This window comes from Ranitomeya imitator, chromosome 4 (assembly GCF_032444005.1).
Source record: "Ranitomeya imitator isolate aRanImi1 chromosome 4, aRanImi1.pri, whole genome shotgun sequence".
In the NCBI taxonomy this organism is placed as follows: domain Eukaryota; kingdom Metazoa; phylum Chordata; class Amphibia; order Anura; family Dendrobatidae; genus Ranitomeya; species Ranitomeya imitator.
In genome coordinates this window covers 251,757,847-251,774,700 of record NC_091285.1, presented here as the reverse complement: position 1 = coordinate 251,774,700, position 16,854 = coordinate 251,757,847, and the positions used below count along the sequence as shown (strand labels likewise).

General features: G+C 48.0%; 1 long non-coding RNA gene across 1 annotated transcript; it reads left to right on the top strand.

Moving 5' to 3' along the window:
* The first annotated feature begins 1,359 nt into the window (after window positions 1-1,359).
* Window positions 1,360-14,328, top strand: LOC138674060 (uncharacterized). The gene is made up of 3 exons (XR_011320456.1): window positions 1,360-1,454; window positions 13,728-13,814; window positions 13,961-14,328. It is a non-coding gene; the product is annotated as an uncharacterized lncRNA (long non-coding RNA).
* The last annotated feature ends 2,526 nt before the right edge of the window (window positions 14,329-16,854 follow it).

Here is a 16,854-nt window from a genome sequence, read left to right as displayed (position 1 = left end):
GACGGAATAGTACGTCTAATGGCAGAAAGGGGTTAAGAAATCAGCAAAATAGCTCTCCATGTTGCTTAATTCTTGTGAAGCGACTCACAACAAAATCTTAATTTAAGAGTCTATATTACAGCACATAATAGGGCATGTCACAATTTGCTTTCATATAGAATGTTGCAATAGTACAGGTAAATCAGAGGACACAGAGTAGCAGCAGGGACAAATCGCAGTCATGGTATAAGGCCTGGTTCAGACGTCTGTGTTGCATTTTTTTTTTTTCATGGATACAACATTATAATCTATCCTGCTGTTCATATGTCTGTGTTTTTCTGGCAACACGGATGAAATAGGACCAATACAAACCCATGGGTCCATGAAAAACACATCCAGCACATGAATCAGTGTGCCATCCTTGCACTGCTTATGTTTCACTTTGCAAAGTATAGAAACTTTGTAATTTATTTCTTTATCCATCTGTGAAAAACACTGATGAAACTGATGGTAAAGACGGACACTCTGATGACACCGGTGCCATTTTTTCAAGTATCTGTTTAAACACAGATGTGCGAATAAGCCGTAAATGCAGGTAATAATATGTGGCCATATTTGTGGATACTCACCCAGCATTAGAATAGGCTGTACCATACAAACAGATGGCATATACGGGAATCGCTGTCCCTCTCATACAGTAGGTGTATCAATAAGTGAAACAAACCTGTTTATAGGCACTTTCACTAATTGCACGATTTTCTGATTATTTTGGTTACAAATCCCCTTCTTGTGGGAAGTCTATTGTTCCATAAAGGACAAAGGTGTCTCAAGCACAATGCTCTAACCTAGAAATGCAGGCAAGACCTCTGTGTGACTGCTGAGCTTTTATACATTGTTTTCTATGGTATCAACATTACACAGGACATTTTCATTTGTAAATGAGCAGATAAAGCAAGAGCAAAGAGTTCTACACCCCTGCCTCTTCCATATGAAAAGGCCTCATGAAGGACACACTGAGGTCATAATTAGGATCCATAGGAGGCAATTAAGCTTCATTCACGCCTGCAACTTATGGAATGAGCAGAGGGCTTGGAAGACCCAGGTAAATGTTTGTCCTCTTGAGTTTCCCTTCCCCCTCTCTGCTTTTCTGTTTGTTCTTTGCACCTTCCCTCAATAGCAGATAATGGTCTAATTTCAGACTGTCACAGCTGAGGTGACCACAGAGGACAGATCAACAATGTCCCTCTCTGAAGGCCCCAAACAAAAGGCTTGTCAGGACTATGAGAATCTCAGCCCTGTTGTCATTCTGTTTTCACAGGTGTCCCCTCTGAAATTAACTACTTTTTTACTTTTCTTTTTTTTGCAGCAGCAGCTGTGTAATGAAGAAAAAGTTTGGAAAAAGAATGAAGCTGTTTTCTATGGGAACTTCCTTTCTTGCAATTCTTTTCTTGACGAAGAGGTGGAAATATATCCAGGTGTGGTAGTGGTCGGAAAGTAAAATGAAGGCTGAGGCTATGTGCACACGTATTCTGGTCCACTGCGGATTTTTCCGCAGCGGATTTGATAAATACGCAGTGCAAAACCGCTGCGGATTTATCGCGGATTTACCGCGGTTTTTCTGCGGATTTCACTGCGGTTTTACAACTATGGATTTCTATTGGAGCAGTTGTAAAACCGCAGAAAGAAATGACATGTTGCGGAATGTAAACCGCTGCGTTTCCGCGTGTTTTTTTTCAGCAGCATGTGCACAGCGTTTTTTGTTTCCCATAGGTTTACATTGAACTGTAAACGCATGGGAAACTGCTGCGGATCCGCAGCTGTGGGAACGCTGTGGATCCGCAGCAAAATCCGCATCGAGTGCACACAATGAGTTCTTGTGCTGCACGAAAAGGAAGCGTCTTCCAGTTCTAGCAAAGTGGATGGGATTTATAGATATCTTATGCCCACTGTTCTTTTTAAAAAAAAAAAAATATTTTTTTTTCTTCTTTGCATAAATTGACCTGCTGTGCATTTTTTAATTATGCTTTTTTGAAAATGTCAATTTATCTTGCAGCAAAATTGAGTTTTATGAATGGATTTTCTCCCAAAGAATTGCAGTATTATTATTATTATTTATTTATATAGCACCATTAATTCCATGGTGCTGTATATGAGAAAGGGGTTATGTACAGAGTTATAGATATCTTTTACAGTAAACAAATTTTCAATGACAGACTGGTATAGAGGGGAGAGGACCCTGTCCTTGCGAACTTACATTCTACGGGATAATGGGGAGGAGGCAGAAGGTCGGGGGTGCAGCAGCTCTGGTGGTGGTGAGGCGGAGCTCAGGTGGTTGTGAGGTGGCAGCTCGGGTGGTCGTGAGGCGGCAGAATAGTTATTGCAGGCTGTAGGCTTTTCTGAAGAGATGGGTTTTCAGGTTCCATCTGAAGGATCCGAGGGTGGTAGATAATCGGACGTGTTGAGGGGTGGAATTCCAGAGGATTATTATTATTATTTATTATTATAGCACCATTTATTCCATTGCGCTTTACATGTGAGGAGGGGTATACATAATAAAAACAAGTACAATAATCTTGAACAATACAAGTCACAACTGGTAAAGGAGAAGAGAGGACTCTGCCCGCGAGGGATCACAATCTACAAGGGATGGGTGAGGATACAGTAGGTGAGGATAGAGCTGGTCGTGCAGTGGTTTGGTCGATCAGTGGTTACTGCAGGTTGTAAGCTTGTCAAAAGACGTGGGTTTTCACATTCTTTTTGAAGGTTTTGATGAGAGTCTGATATGTTGTGGTAGAGAGTTCCAGAGTAGGGGTGATGCGCGAGAGAAATCTTGTATGCGATTGTGGGAAGAGGAGATAAGAGGGGAGTAGAGAAGGAGATCTTGTGAGGATCGGAGGTTGCGTGCAGGAAAGTACCGGGAGACGAGGTCACAGATGTATGGAGGAGACAGGTTGTGGATGGCTTTGTATGTCATGGTTAGGCTTTTGTATTGGAGTCTCTGGGTAATGGGGAGCCAGTGAAGGGACTGACAGAGGGGAGAGGCCGGGAAATAGCGGTGGGACAGGTGGATTAGTCGGGCAGCTGAGTTTAGTATAGATTGGAGGGGTGTGAGAGTGTTAGAGGGGAGGCCACAGAGCAGGAGGTTACAGTAGTCGAGGCGGGAGATGATGAGGGTATGGCATGGGCGGACATACCGCCGGTTCAACCGGTGCAGCTGCACCGGAGGCTCTGGGTGGCCCCTGCAGGGCGGCCAGGGACGCTGCTACCATTAGCGAATTGACTATTTGAGCCCTTTGGCTCAGGCGGCAGAAGAGAGAGGGCGGCAGACTCTATAGTAACTGCTAGTTTTTTTGTTTTTGTTTTTTTTTATAAAACTCCGGGGTCAAGTGCCCGCCCCCCCTCCTTATGAAGACGTAATACTCACCTTCCTCCAGCGGTGGCTGCAACTGCGTCTCAGCGCCGGCGATTTACATACATGCGGTCATGTGCTGACTAGACATGTGTAGCCTCCGTCATTGAAAATGAACTAAGCGAGGCCGGGACGTCTAGTCGGAATGTGGTCAGAAGTATACAAATCACATGCTTGTGCTGACATGACTGTCCACTGGCAAGGGAGAATCCTAGTAGTGTGCAGTGCATGCGTTGTGAGAATTCAGAAGCTGCGATCTCAGGATTCAGCTCTGCAGGTTCCAGTAGTCGTCACATGGACACTTCACTCATATGCGACTTTCATACTTATGGTCCTGTGACAACGAGCTTCTCTATAGCTTCTCAGTTTTTCACTGAACATTGAGAGCATTAGGGAGAGGAGCTTGTGGGCACATGACTGAGTGTGCAAATCGCATATGTCCTTGGCGGAGGGGGGGCACCAAAATGAATTCTTGTCCCTGGTGCCAGAAACCCTAGTTACACCTCTGCTGGTATGCTACTGTGAGCGGCGATTACCGGGTCTGGTGGAGGGATGTGTGTGCACAGGCAGTGAGGCAGGGACTGTGGGGGGGGGGGGGGGGGGCGCCATTTTTCTGTTCGCCTCAGGCAGCAGAGAGGCTAGGTTCACCCCTGAGGGTGGCTAATATAGAAGGCAATCTGGCCAGTCTATCCGGCCCCAAGGCTTCGGGGGCCCCCTGGCCAGATTGCCCTCATGTGCGGCAGGCATGGAGCAATCCCTGCAGCTCCGCTGCCTGCAAGAGAAAATGGCAACGGATCTGCAGGGAATGGATGCTTCCTGCTTCCTTTCTCACACAGACAGCAGCGGCTCAGCTGAATGACATCATCATTCCACGCTGCGGCTGTGCGAGACAGGAAGCTGCCGGCGTGCAGCTTCAGGATAGGATCCGTGCGCAGAGGTGAGACATCTCCTGTCTTCTTCACGGCTGCTCCTCCTCCCGGCTCGTCCTGTCTGGCACCTTCTCCTGCACACACTTCCAGCCTGTGCAGAACGGCGTCTGCACACTCATGCCTGGAAGGAAGCTGCAGCTGTGCAGGACCTCAATCACTCCTGAACAGGAGGTAAAGAACGGCCTGAATGTGACGGATTGTTTGCAGAGTACAGAGGGGAGACAGGGGCTGCAGTCAGAGACTAGAAGCAGTGATTTACTGACTGTGACCCCCCGGAGCTTTGTGTTCTCTGGTCAGTGCAGGATTTTCATCCACACACAGCAGGGACCAGAGAGTTCAGAGCTCAGGAACACAGTCCCTAAATCACTGGGTCTATTCTCTGACGGGACTCCAGTCATCACTGCAGTATCAGATCCAGGCTGGGACTGACCCCTGAGCCCATCCCCCAGTGAAGACTTTATTCACATATACTGTATCTGTTGCATTAACCCCTTCATGACCCAGCCTATTTTGACCTTAAAGACCTTGCCGTTTTTTGCAATTCTGACCAGTGTCCCTTTATGAGGTAATAACTCAGGAACGCTTCAACGGATCCTAGCGGTTCTGAGACTGTTTTTTCGTGACATATTGGGCTTCATGATAGTGGAAAATTTAGGTCAAAAAATTCTGCATTTATTTGTGATAAAAACGGAAATTTGGCGAAAATTTTGAAAATTTTGCAATTTTCACATTTTGAATTTTTATTCTATTAAACCAGAGAGATATGTGACACAAAATAGTTAATAAATAACATTTCCCACATGTTTACTTTACATCAGCACAATTTTGGAAACAACCTTTTTTTTTGTTAGGAAGTTATAAGGGTTAAAATTTGACCAGCGATTTGTCATTTTTACAACGAAATTTACAAAACCATTTTTTTTAGGGACCACCTCACATTTGAAGTCAGTTTGAGGGGTCTATATGGCTGAAAATACCCAAAAGTGACACCATTCTAAAAACTGCACCCCTCAAGGTACTCAAAACCACATTCAAGAAGTTTATTAACCCTTCAGGTGCTTCACAGCAGCAGAAGCAACATGGAAGGAAAAAATGAACATTTAACTTTTTAGTCACAAAAATTATGTTTTAGCAACAATTTTTTTATTTTCCCAATGGTAAAAGGAGAAACTGAACCACGAAAGTTGTTGTCCAATTTGTCCTGAGTACGCTGATACCTCATATGTAGGGGTAAACCACTGTTTGGGCGCACGGCAGGGTTTGGAAGGGAAGGAGCGCCATTTGACTTTTTGAATCAAAAATTGGCTCCACTCTTTAGCGGACACCATGTCACGTTTGGAGAGCCCCCGTGTGCCTAAAAATTGGAGCTCCCCCACAAGTGACCCCATTTTGGAAACTAGACCCTCCAAGGAACTTATCTAGATGCATAGTGAGCACTTTGAACCCCCAGGTGCTTCACAAATTGATCCGTAAAAATGAAAAAGTACTTTTTTTTTCACAAAAAAATTCTTTTCGCCTCAATTTTTTCATTTTCACATGGGCAGTAGGAAAAAATGGATCATAAAATTTGTTGGGCAATTTCTCCCGAGTACGCCGATACCTCATGTGTGGGGGTAAACCACTGTTTGGGCACACGGCAGGGCTCGGAAGGGAAGGCGCGCCATTTGACTTTTTGAATGGAAAATTAGCTCCAATTGTTAGCGGACACCATGTCGCGTTTGGAGAGCCCCTGTGTGCCTAAACATTGGAGCTCCCCCACAAGTGACCCCATTTTGGAAACTAGACCCCCCAAGGAACTTATCTAGATGCATATTGAGCACTTTAAACCCCCAGGTGCTTCACAGAAGTTTATAACGCAGAGCCATGAAAATAAAAAATAATTTTTCTTTCCTCAAAAATGATTTTTTAGCCTGGAATTTCCTATTTTGCCAAGGATAATAGGAGAAATTGGACCCCAAATATTGTTGTCCAGTTTGTCCTGAGTACGCTGATACCCCATATGTGGGGGTAAACCACTGTTTGGGCGCACGGCAGGGCTCGGAAGGGATGGCACGCCTTTTGGCTTTTTAAATGGAAAATTAGCTCCAATCATTAGCGGACACCATGTCACGTTTGGAGAGCCCCTGTGTGCCTAAACATTGGAGATCCCCCAGAAATGACCCCATTTTGGAAACTAGACCCCCAAAGGAACTAATCTAGATGTGTGGTGAGGACTTTGAACCCCCAAGTGCTTCACAGAAGTTTATAACGCAGAGCCATGAAAATAAAAAAAAAAAATTATTTTCTCAAAAATTATCTTTTAGCCTGCAATTTTTATTTTACAAAGGGTAACAGGAGAAATTTGACCCCAATATTTGTTGTCCAGTTTCTCCTGAGTACGGTGATACCCCATATGTGGGGGTAAACTACTGTTTGGGCACATGCCGGGGCTCGGAATTGAAGTAGTGACGTTTTGAAATGCAGACTTTGATGGAATGCTCTGCGGGCGTCACGTTGCGTTTGCAGAGCCCCTGATGTGCATAAACAGTAGAAACCCCCCAAAAGTGACCCCATTTTGGAAACTAGACCCCGAAAGGAACTTATCTAGATGTGTGGTGAGCACTTTGAACCCCCAAGTGCTTCATAGAAGTTTATAATGCAGAGCCGTGAAAATAATAAATAAGTTTTCTTTCCTCAAAAATAATTATTTAGCCCAGAATTTTTTATTTTCCCAAGGGTTACAGGAGAAATTGGACCCCAAAAGTTGTTGTCCAGTTTCTCCTGAGTACGCTGATACCCCATGTGTGGGGGTAAACCACAGTTTGGGCACACGTCGGGGCTCAGAAGGGAAGTAGTGACTTTTGAAATGCAGACTTTGATGGAATGGTCTGCGGGCGTCACATTGCGTTTGCAGAGCCCCTGGTGTGCCTAAACAGTAGAAACCCCCCACAAGTGACCCCATTTTAGAAACTAGACCCCCCAAGGAACTTATCTAGATATGTGGTGAGCACTTTGAACCCCCAAGTGCTTCACAGACGTTTACAACGCAGAGCCGTGAAAATAAAAAATCATTTTTCTTTCCTCAAAAATGATGTTTTATCAAGCATTTCTTTATTTTCACAAGGGTAACAGGAGAAATTGGACCCCAGTAATTGTTGCGCAGTTTGTCCTGAGTATGCTGGTACCCCATATGTGGGGGTAAACCACTGTTTGGGTGCACGTCGGGGCTCGGAAGTGAGGGAGCACCATTTGACTTTTTGAATACAAGATTGGCTGGAATCAATGGTGGCGCCATGTTGCGTTTGGAGACCCCCTGATGTGCCTAAACAGTGGAAACCCCTCAATTCTAACTCCAACACACCCCTAACCCTTATCCCAACTGTAGCCGTAACCCTAATCACAACCCTAACCCCAACACACCCGTAACCCCAACACACCCCTAACCCTAACCACAACCCTGATTCCAACCCAACCCTAGCCCTAAGGCTATGTGCCAACGTTGCGGATTCGTATGAGATTTTTCAGCACCATTTTTGAAAAATCCGCGGGTAAAAGGCACTGCGTTTTACCTGCGGATTTACCGTGGATTTCCAGTGTTTTTTGTGCGGATTTCACCTGCGGATTCCTATTGAGGAACAGGTGTAAAACGCTGCGGAATCCGCACAAAGAATTGACATGCTGCGGAAAATACAACCCAGCGTTCCCGCGCGGTATTTTCCGCACCATGGGCACAGCGGATTTGGCTTTCCATATGTTTACATGGTACTGTAAACCTGATGGAACACTGCTGCGAATCCGCAGCGGCCAATCCGCTGCGGATCCGCAGCCAAATCCGCACCGTGTGCACATAGCCTAATTCTTAAGGTATGTGCACACGCTGCGGAAAACGCTGCGGATCCGCAGCAGTTTCCCATGAGTTTACAGTTCAATGCAAACCTATGGAAAACAAAAATCGCTGTACACATGCTGCAGAAAAACTGCACGGAAACGCAGCGGTTTACATTCCGCAGCATGTCACTTCTTTCTGCGGATTCCGCAGCGGTTTTGCAACTGCTCAAATAGAAAATCGCTGTTGTAAAACCGCATTGAAATGCGCAGAAAAAACATGGTAAATCCGCCATAAATCCGCAGCGGTTTAGCACTGCGGATTTATCAAATCCGCAGCGGAAAAATCCGCAGAGGACCAGAATACGTGTGCACATACCGAAACCCTAACCCTACCCCTAACCCTAACCCTACACCTAACCCTACACCTAACCCTACCCCTAACCCTACCCCTAACCCTACCCCTAACCCTAGTTCTTACCTTACTGCACATGCGCCCGCCATTTTGGAAGATGGCGGCGCCCAGGAAAGAAGACGGACGGTCCCCGGGAGGCTAGGTAAGTATAAGGGGGGGGGAGATCAGGGCACGGGGGGGGGGGCGTCGGAGCACGGGGGGTGGATCGGAACACGGGGGGGGGGAAAATCGCTGTGCGGGGGGGGGGATCGCTGTGCGGGGGGGGGGATCGGAGTGCGGGGGGTGTGATTGGAGCACGGGGGGAGTGGGCAGGAGGACGGGGGAGCGGAGCACAGGACCGAGGGGAGCGGAGCACAGATCGGGGGGCTGGGGGGGGCGATCGGAGGGGTGGGGTGGGTGCACATTAGTGTGTCCAGCCATGGCCGATGATATTGCAGCATCGGCCATGGCTGGATTGTAATATTTCACCATATTTTTAGGTGAAATATTACAAATCGCTCTGATTGGCAGTTTCACTTTCAACAGCCAATCAGAGCGATCGTAGCCACGAGGGGGTGAAGCCACCCCCCCTGGGCTAAACTACCACTCCCCCTGTCCCTGCAGATCGGGTGAAATGGGAGTTAACCCTTTCACTTGATCTGCAGGGACGCGATCTTTCCATGACGCATATGCTGCGTCATGGGTCGGAATGGCACCGACTTTCATGACGCAGCGTATGCGTCAAAGGTCGGGAAGGGGTTAAACACACAGGTACAATACATAGACACATATAAGGGTATGTTTCCACTGTCAGTAAACTCTGCAGATTGGACGCGGTGTACATCCGCAGCATCCAGTCCGCAGCGTCCTGATGTTACAGCATAGTGCATGAGATTTCAAGGAATCCAATGTCCACTATGTATGCAGCGGCACCCGCAGCTTCCCTGCAGAGACGGACATGCGGCACATCTTTCTAGACCGTAGCATGTCTATTTATCTTGCGGAGACGCTCAGTCTCCACAAGATAAATATCACAGTCCAATGTATAGGATGCGGTGATTCAATGAACACATGCGGAAGCATCACTCGTACAAAAGCCAGCAGCGCTTTGGACCGAGCGGACATGTGCTGCATCCAAAGCGCTGCCGATTCCTGACCATGGAACCATACCCCTATACATTAATGTATACTATGTCACATATGCAGTAGACACAGGTGTTTATTATACATGGGCATATTCTACAGTATATATATATATATATATATGTAGCTTTGCCGCCTTTAAAGAAGGGGGGGCCCAGACACATTTCCTGCACAGGGGCCCCAAGCTGTCTGTGTCTGCCCCTGGGCCCCTCCCGGCTCGTCCTGTCTGGCACCTGCTAGATGCCTTCTTGTCCCTGCACTGCACACACACTTCCAGCCTGTGCAGGACAGCGTCTGCACACTCGTGGCTGGAGGGAAGCTGTGCAGGACCTCAATCACCCCCTGAACAGGAGGTAAAGAAGGGTCTGAATGTGTCCGATTGTTTAGGAGAGTAAAGAGGGGAGGCAGGGGCTGCAGTCAGAGACTAGAAGCAGTGATTTACTGACTGTGACCCCGGAGCTTTGTGCTCTCTGGTTGGTGTAGGAATCTCATCCACACACAGCACCGACCAGAGAGCTCAGAGCTGGGGAACACTGGCACTAATCACTAGCTGTATTCTCTGACAGGCTGCCTCATGTCATTGATACAGAGCCCTGAGCCCATCCCCCAGTGGAGACTTTATTCACATAAACAGTACCTGTTGCATTTAACACACAGGTACAATGCATAGACACGTAATACATAAATGTATAGTATATCACCAGGGCATTACTGACATGAGGGAGCATCGCCGCAGGAGCGCGGCCAGGTAAGAGGAAAGATTTTTTTATTTTAATTGAAAGCGGCAAGCCCGGGGCAGAATGGGAGACACGGGGGGAACAATGGAGACACAGGGGGAAGTATGGAGACACGGGGAAGTATGGAGACACAGGGGGAAGTATGGAGACACGGGGGGAAGTATGGAGACACGGGGGGAAGTATGGAGACACAGGGGGCAGAATGGAGAATGAAGAATGGAAACACGGGGAAGTATGGAGACACAGGGGGCAGAATGGAGATATGGGGAAGTATGGAGACACAGGGGGAAGTATGGAGATATGGGGAAGTATGGAGATATGGGGAAGTATGGAGACACGGGGAAGTATGGAGACACAGGGGGAAGTATGGAGACACAGGGGGAAGTATGGCGACACGGGGAAGTATGGAGACACAGGGGGAAGTATGGAGACACAGGGGGAAGTATGGAGACACGGGGAAGTATGGAGACACGGGGAAGTATGGAGACACGGGGAAGTATGGAGACACGGGGAAGTATGGAGACACGGGGAAGTATGGAGACACGGGAAGTATGGAAACACGGGGGAAGTATGGAGACACGGGGAAGTATGGAGATATGGGGAAGTATGGAGACACGGGGAAGTATGGAGACACAGGGGGAAGTATGGAGACACAGGGGGAAGTATGGCGACACGGGGAAGTATGGAGACACAGGGGGAAGTATGGAGACACGGGGAAGTATGGAGACACGGGGAAGTATGGAGACACGGGGAAGTATGGAGACACGGGGAAGTATGGAGACACGGGGAAGTATGGAGACACGGGGAAGTATGGAGACACGGGAAGTATGGAAACACGGGGGAAGTATGGAGACACGGGGCAGAATGGAGAATGAAGAATGGAAACACGGGGAAGTATGGAGACACAGAGGGCAGAATGGAGATATGGGGAAGTATGGAGACACAGGGGGAAGTATGGAGATATGGGGAAGTATGGAGACACAGGGGGAAGTATGGAGACACAGGGGGAAGTATGGAGACACAGGGGGAAGTATGGAGATATGGGGAAGTATGGAGACACAGGGGGAAGTATGGAGACACGAGGCAGAATGGAGACACGGGGAAGTATGGAGACACAGGGGGAAGTATGGAGACACAGGGGGAAGTATGGAGACACAGGGGGAAGTATGGAGACACAGGGGGAAGTATGGAGACACGGGGGAAGTATGGAGACACGGGGGAAGTATGGAGACACGGGGGAAGTATGGAGACACAGAGGGCAGAATGGAGATATGGGGAAGTATGGAGACACAGGGGGAAGTATGGAGATATGGGGAAGTATGGAGACACAGGGGGAAGTATGGAGACACAGGGGGAAGTATGGAGACACAGGGGGAAGTATGGAGATATGGGGAAGTATGGAGACACAGGGGGAAGTATGGAGACACGAGGCAGAATGGAGACACGGGGAAGTATGGAGACACGGGGAAGTATGGAGACACAGGGGGAAGTATGGAGACACAGGGGGAAGTATGGAGACACAGGGGGAAGTATGGAGACACGGGGGAAGTATGGAGACACGGGGGAAGTATGGAGACACGGGGGAAGTATGGAGACACGGAAGTATGGAGACACGGGGGAAGTATGGAGACACGGGGAAGAATGGAAACGGAGAATGGAAACACGGAAGTATGGAGACACGGGAAGTATGGAGACACGGGGGAAGTATGGAGACACGGGGGAAGTATGGAGACACGGGGGAAGTATGGAGACACGGAAGTATGGAGACACGGGGGAAGTATGGAGACACGGGGAAGAATGGAAACGGAGAATGGAAACACGGAAGTATGGAGACACGGGAAGTATGGAGACACAGGGGGCAGAATGGAGACACAAGGAAGTATGGAGACACAAGGAAGTATGGAGACACAAGGAAGTATGGAGATGCAGGGGGAAGTATGGAGATGCAGGGGGAAGTTTGGAGACACAGAAGAATGGAAACGGGGAAGTATGGAGACACGGGGAAGTGTGGAGACACAGGGAAGAATGGAAACAGGGAGAATTGAAACACAGAAGTATGGGGACACAGGGAAGTATGGGGACACGGGGAAGTATGGGGACACGGGGGAAGTGTGGAGACACAGGGAAGAATGGAAACAGGGAGAATTGAAACACAGAAGTATGGGGACACAGGGAAGTATGGGGACACAGGGAAGTATGGGGACACGGGGAAGCATGGAGACACGGGGAAGTATAGAAACGCAGGGAAGTATGGAGGCACGGGGGCAGAATGGAGACACAGAAGTATGGAGACACAGGGAAGTATGGAGACACGGGGGAGAATGAAGACAGGGAAGTATGCAGACACAGGGAAGTATGGAGACACGGGGAAGAATGGAGACACAGGAGGAAGTATGGAGACACGGGGCAGGATGCGAGACATGGTAGGATGGGAGACACGGGGGCAGGATGGTGGGAAACACAGGGGGCAGGATGGGAGACACGGGGGCAGGATGGGAGACATGGGGCAGGTTGGGGGGTAGGATGGGAGACACGGGGCAGGATGGAGACAGATGGGGCAGGATGGAAACATGGGGCAGGTTGGAGACATGGGGCAGGATGGAGACAGATGTGGCAGGATCATGGGGCAGGATGGAGACAAATGGGGCAGGATCATGGGGCATGATCATGAGGCAGGATGGGGCAGGTCCAAGGGGCAGGATGGAGACAGAAGGGGCAGGATGGAGACACATGGTGCAGGATCATGGGGCAGGATGGAGACACGGGGCAGGATCATGGGGCAGGATGGAGACACATGGTGCAGGATCATGGGACAGGATGGAGACACATGGTGCAGGATCATGGGCAGGATGGATATAATAAAGACAGATGGGGCAGGATCACGGGACAGATAGGGCAGGATCATGGGACAAATGGGGCAGGATCACGGGACAGATGGGGCAGGATCACGGGACAGATGGGGCAGGATCACGGGACAGATGGGGCAGGATCACGGGACAGATGGGGCAGGATCGAACATCACATGGGGGCAGAATGGATACTCATGAGGGCAGGATTGGAGAACATATGGCTGGAGCCAGGAATGAGATACATGGGGGTCACAATGGGGGATATTATTACCATAAGGGCTAATTAAGGGATATTATTATTTCAATGATGTATTTATTTTATTTTTTAAGGATACTGCTTTAAATGCGGGAGGCGGTACTGTTACTGTGCAGAGCGACACTATATCGCCTTTTTTCTTCATCTGGTGTAGTTTAGAATTTGAGAAAAAATTAAGTAATGTGTTCTACAAGTGGTGCTCTAGCTAACTGTGTTATTTCCTGCAGAGACAAGCCCTGGCTGGAAGTGATGGTTGTCTGTGCTGGATGAAGATGAAAAGAAAAGATGAAGGACTTCACCTAGTGACGTCACTGGTGAGTCAGTGTTTTACCTGTAGACTGGCACTGTACACTGAGTACTATATACAGCAGTCCGGAGTACAATTTCACCAGTGATCACTGTATTACCTTTACACTGATACTATATATAGAACTCCTGTGTATAATGTCATTGATCACAGTATAAGAAGAAGAAGAAGAGAGAGCGGTGGAGATAGCAGCGCGGTATGTGAGCGAATGTCATAGACTGCGAGAAAGAGAACTTTGATGCCATGGACTATAGCCCCCAACCTGGACCTGCCCCATCCACCTCCCCTATGCCATGGACTATAGCCCCCACAATGGACCTGCCCCATCCACCTCCCCTATGCCATGGACTATAGCCCCCAACCTGAACCTGCCCCATCCACCTCCCCTATGCCATGGACTATAGCCCCCAACCTGGATCTGCCCCATCCACCTCCCCCACCGCTCCTACCCAACATCCCCACAGTCCCTATCCCTATTGCCTCTATACACTTGCTTTGGCAAAACTGATGTGTATTTGGTCCTGCCAATAAAGCTTCTTTGAATTGTATAACCTGTACAATATATACAGTTCTCGTGTGTATGTCACTGTTGATCACTGTATTACCTGTACACTAATACTGTATACAGACCTCCTGTGTATAATGTAATCTGGATCACTTTATTACCCGTACACTATACATTGTATACAGCGCTGCTGTGTATAATGTCACCGGTGAACACTGCTGTATTACATGTACACTGACCCAATATACAGAGCTCCTGTGTATAATGTCACCGATAATCACTGTATTACCTCTACACAGACACTGCATACTATGTACAGATCTACTGTGTATAATCACACGTATGGTGAGATTAGTATTGTGTTTTTTTTATTAATGATCAGTATTGTAGTGCTCAGTCACTATGTGGTGGTAATATGTTGTCCGGCCATGGTGCGGCGGTATTTGTTTCTTGCTTGTGCTATTTGGTCACTATGTTGTGGTAATATGTGATCTGGACATGGCGTGTCGGTATTTTTTTCTTGTATGTAGTATTATAGGTCTCTATGTGGTGGTAATATGGTGTCTGATCATGGTGAGGTAGTATTTGTCCCTTGTATGTGATATTATTGGTCATTTTAAGAATTGAAAAACAAATAAAAATATACCTAGATTGTATTGCTTATTTTAACAAATGATTAATAGGTTGTAGTAGAGTAGGGCCCGACCAAAAGAGTCTACCTTGTCGTGGTGGCGGCTTAAAAAATTGTTTGGCAAAACAAAAGCTGCCGGCTATATGTGTGATCTGGTGATGGGAACTGTTAATGTGTGATAGGTGAGAAGTGGAGTTTTTCCAAAAGAGTGGTGGGGCTGTGGCCAGTTTGAGGGGTGGGGGCGGGGCTGGGGTGGAGCCTGGGCGGAGTCTCGGGGGGGCCCTGAAAATTTTGCCAGTATGGGGCCTCAAAATTCCTAGTGGCAGCCCTGCCCTGGGGTATGGACTAGGGTTTTTACAGACTCTTGGTTTAGGAATGTGCGGATCCGTGAAATATTTTTGAGTTGAAGGTGGCAGGAAGTGGAAAGGGCTTGGATATGTGGTATGAAGGAGAAATCAGTGTCAAGGATTACCCCGAGACAGCGAGCTTGTGGGACTTGAGAAAGTTGGCAGTCATTTACTGTAATGGATAGATTCGTTGGGGGGGGGGGGTCGCATGAGATGGGGAAAGATGATGAATGCTGTTTTGTCCATGTTAAGTTTTATAAATCTAGCGGAGAAGAAGGATGAAATAGCGGGTAGACATTGAGGGATTCTGGTTAGTAGGGTGGTGATATCTGGTCCAGAGATGTAGATCTGTGTGTCGTCAGCATAGAGATGATACTGAAAACCATGAGATTCTTTGAGCTGAGCCAGGCCAAAAGTGTAAATGGAGAAGAGCAGGGGCCCTAGAACTGAACCCTGTGGGACTCCGAAATAGGGGGCAAGGTGAGGAGGTGGTGTGTGAGTGGGAGATGCTGAATGTCCGGTCAGTTAGGTAAGACGAGATCCAGGATAGGGCCAAGTCTGTGATGCCAAGGGATGAGAGGGTCTGTAGTAATAGGGAATGGTCCACTGTGTCAAAGGCAGAGGACAGGTCCAGGAGGAGGAGGATAGAGTAGTGTCACTTGCTCTTGGCAGTTAATAGTTCATTGGTGACCTTAGGGCAGTTTCAGTGGAATGTTGTGACCAGAAGCATGATGGTAAGTGGTCAAAGAGGGAGTAGGAAGATAGATGGGAGGACAGTTCAAGATGAATGTGTTGTTCCAGTAATTTTGAGGCATAGGGGAGAAGTAATATAGGGCAATAGCTAGATACAGAGGATGGGTTAAGAGAGGGCTTTTTGAGGATAGGTGTAATTGAGGCATGTTTAAACCCTGAGGGGAAAACACCAGTTGTGAGTGATAGGTTGAAGAGATGAGTTAAAGTTGGGATGAAGAGTGTGACGAGGTTTGGGATGAAGTGGCAAGGGATCGGGTCAAGTGCACATGTGTTGAGATGCGATCTTGAGAGTAGAGTGGAGAGTCGATCTTCTATAATGCTGGAGAAAATGGTTTTGGAGGTGGAGGGCTGGGTAGTTGGGAGGAAGGGCTCTGGGGGTTGTTGACTAAAACTGTCTCTGATGTTCTCATTCTTCTGCTTGAAAAATGAGGCAAAGTCTTCAGCTGAGATGAGTGGGGAGGGAGGGTGTCATGATCCGTTCCGGAGTTTAGTCCTGTCTGCTCTTTCTCTGGGTGGATCATGTCAAGGGTTAACTTTGATCTGTCTCATTCTGGGCTCGGGTTTGCTATTTAACTCCCAGGTATTCTGAGGGTGGTGTCAGCTATAGCTCTGTCTTTGGTGTGTGAACCTGACTCTGGAAACCCTTGATTTGTCCTACTGTGAACCCTGACTTGTCCTGTGTCTGTTATCTCCCCCTGTCTGCCCTTTCCCAGTGTCTCTTTGTATTTCTGCTTGACTCCCTGGTTCTGATCTCCTGGCTTGGCTTTTTGACTCCGTTTCAGTTTGTCCCTATTGTACCGTATTTTGCCCG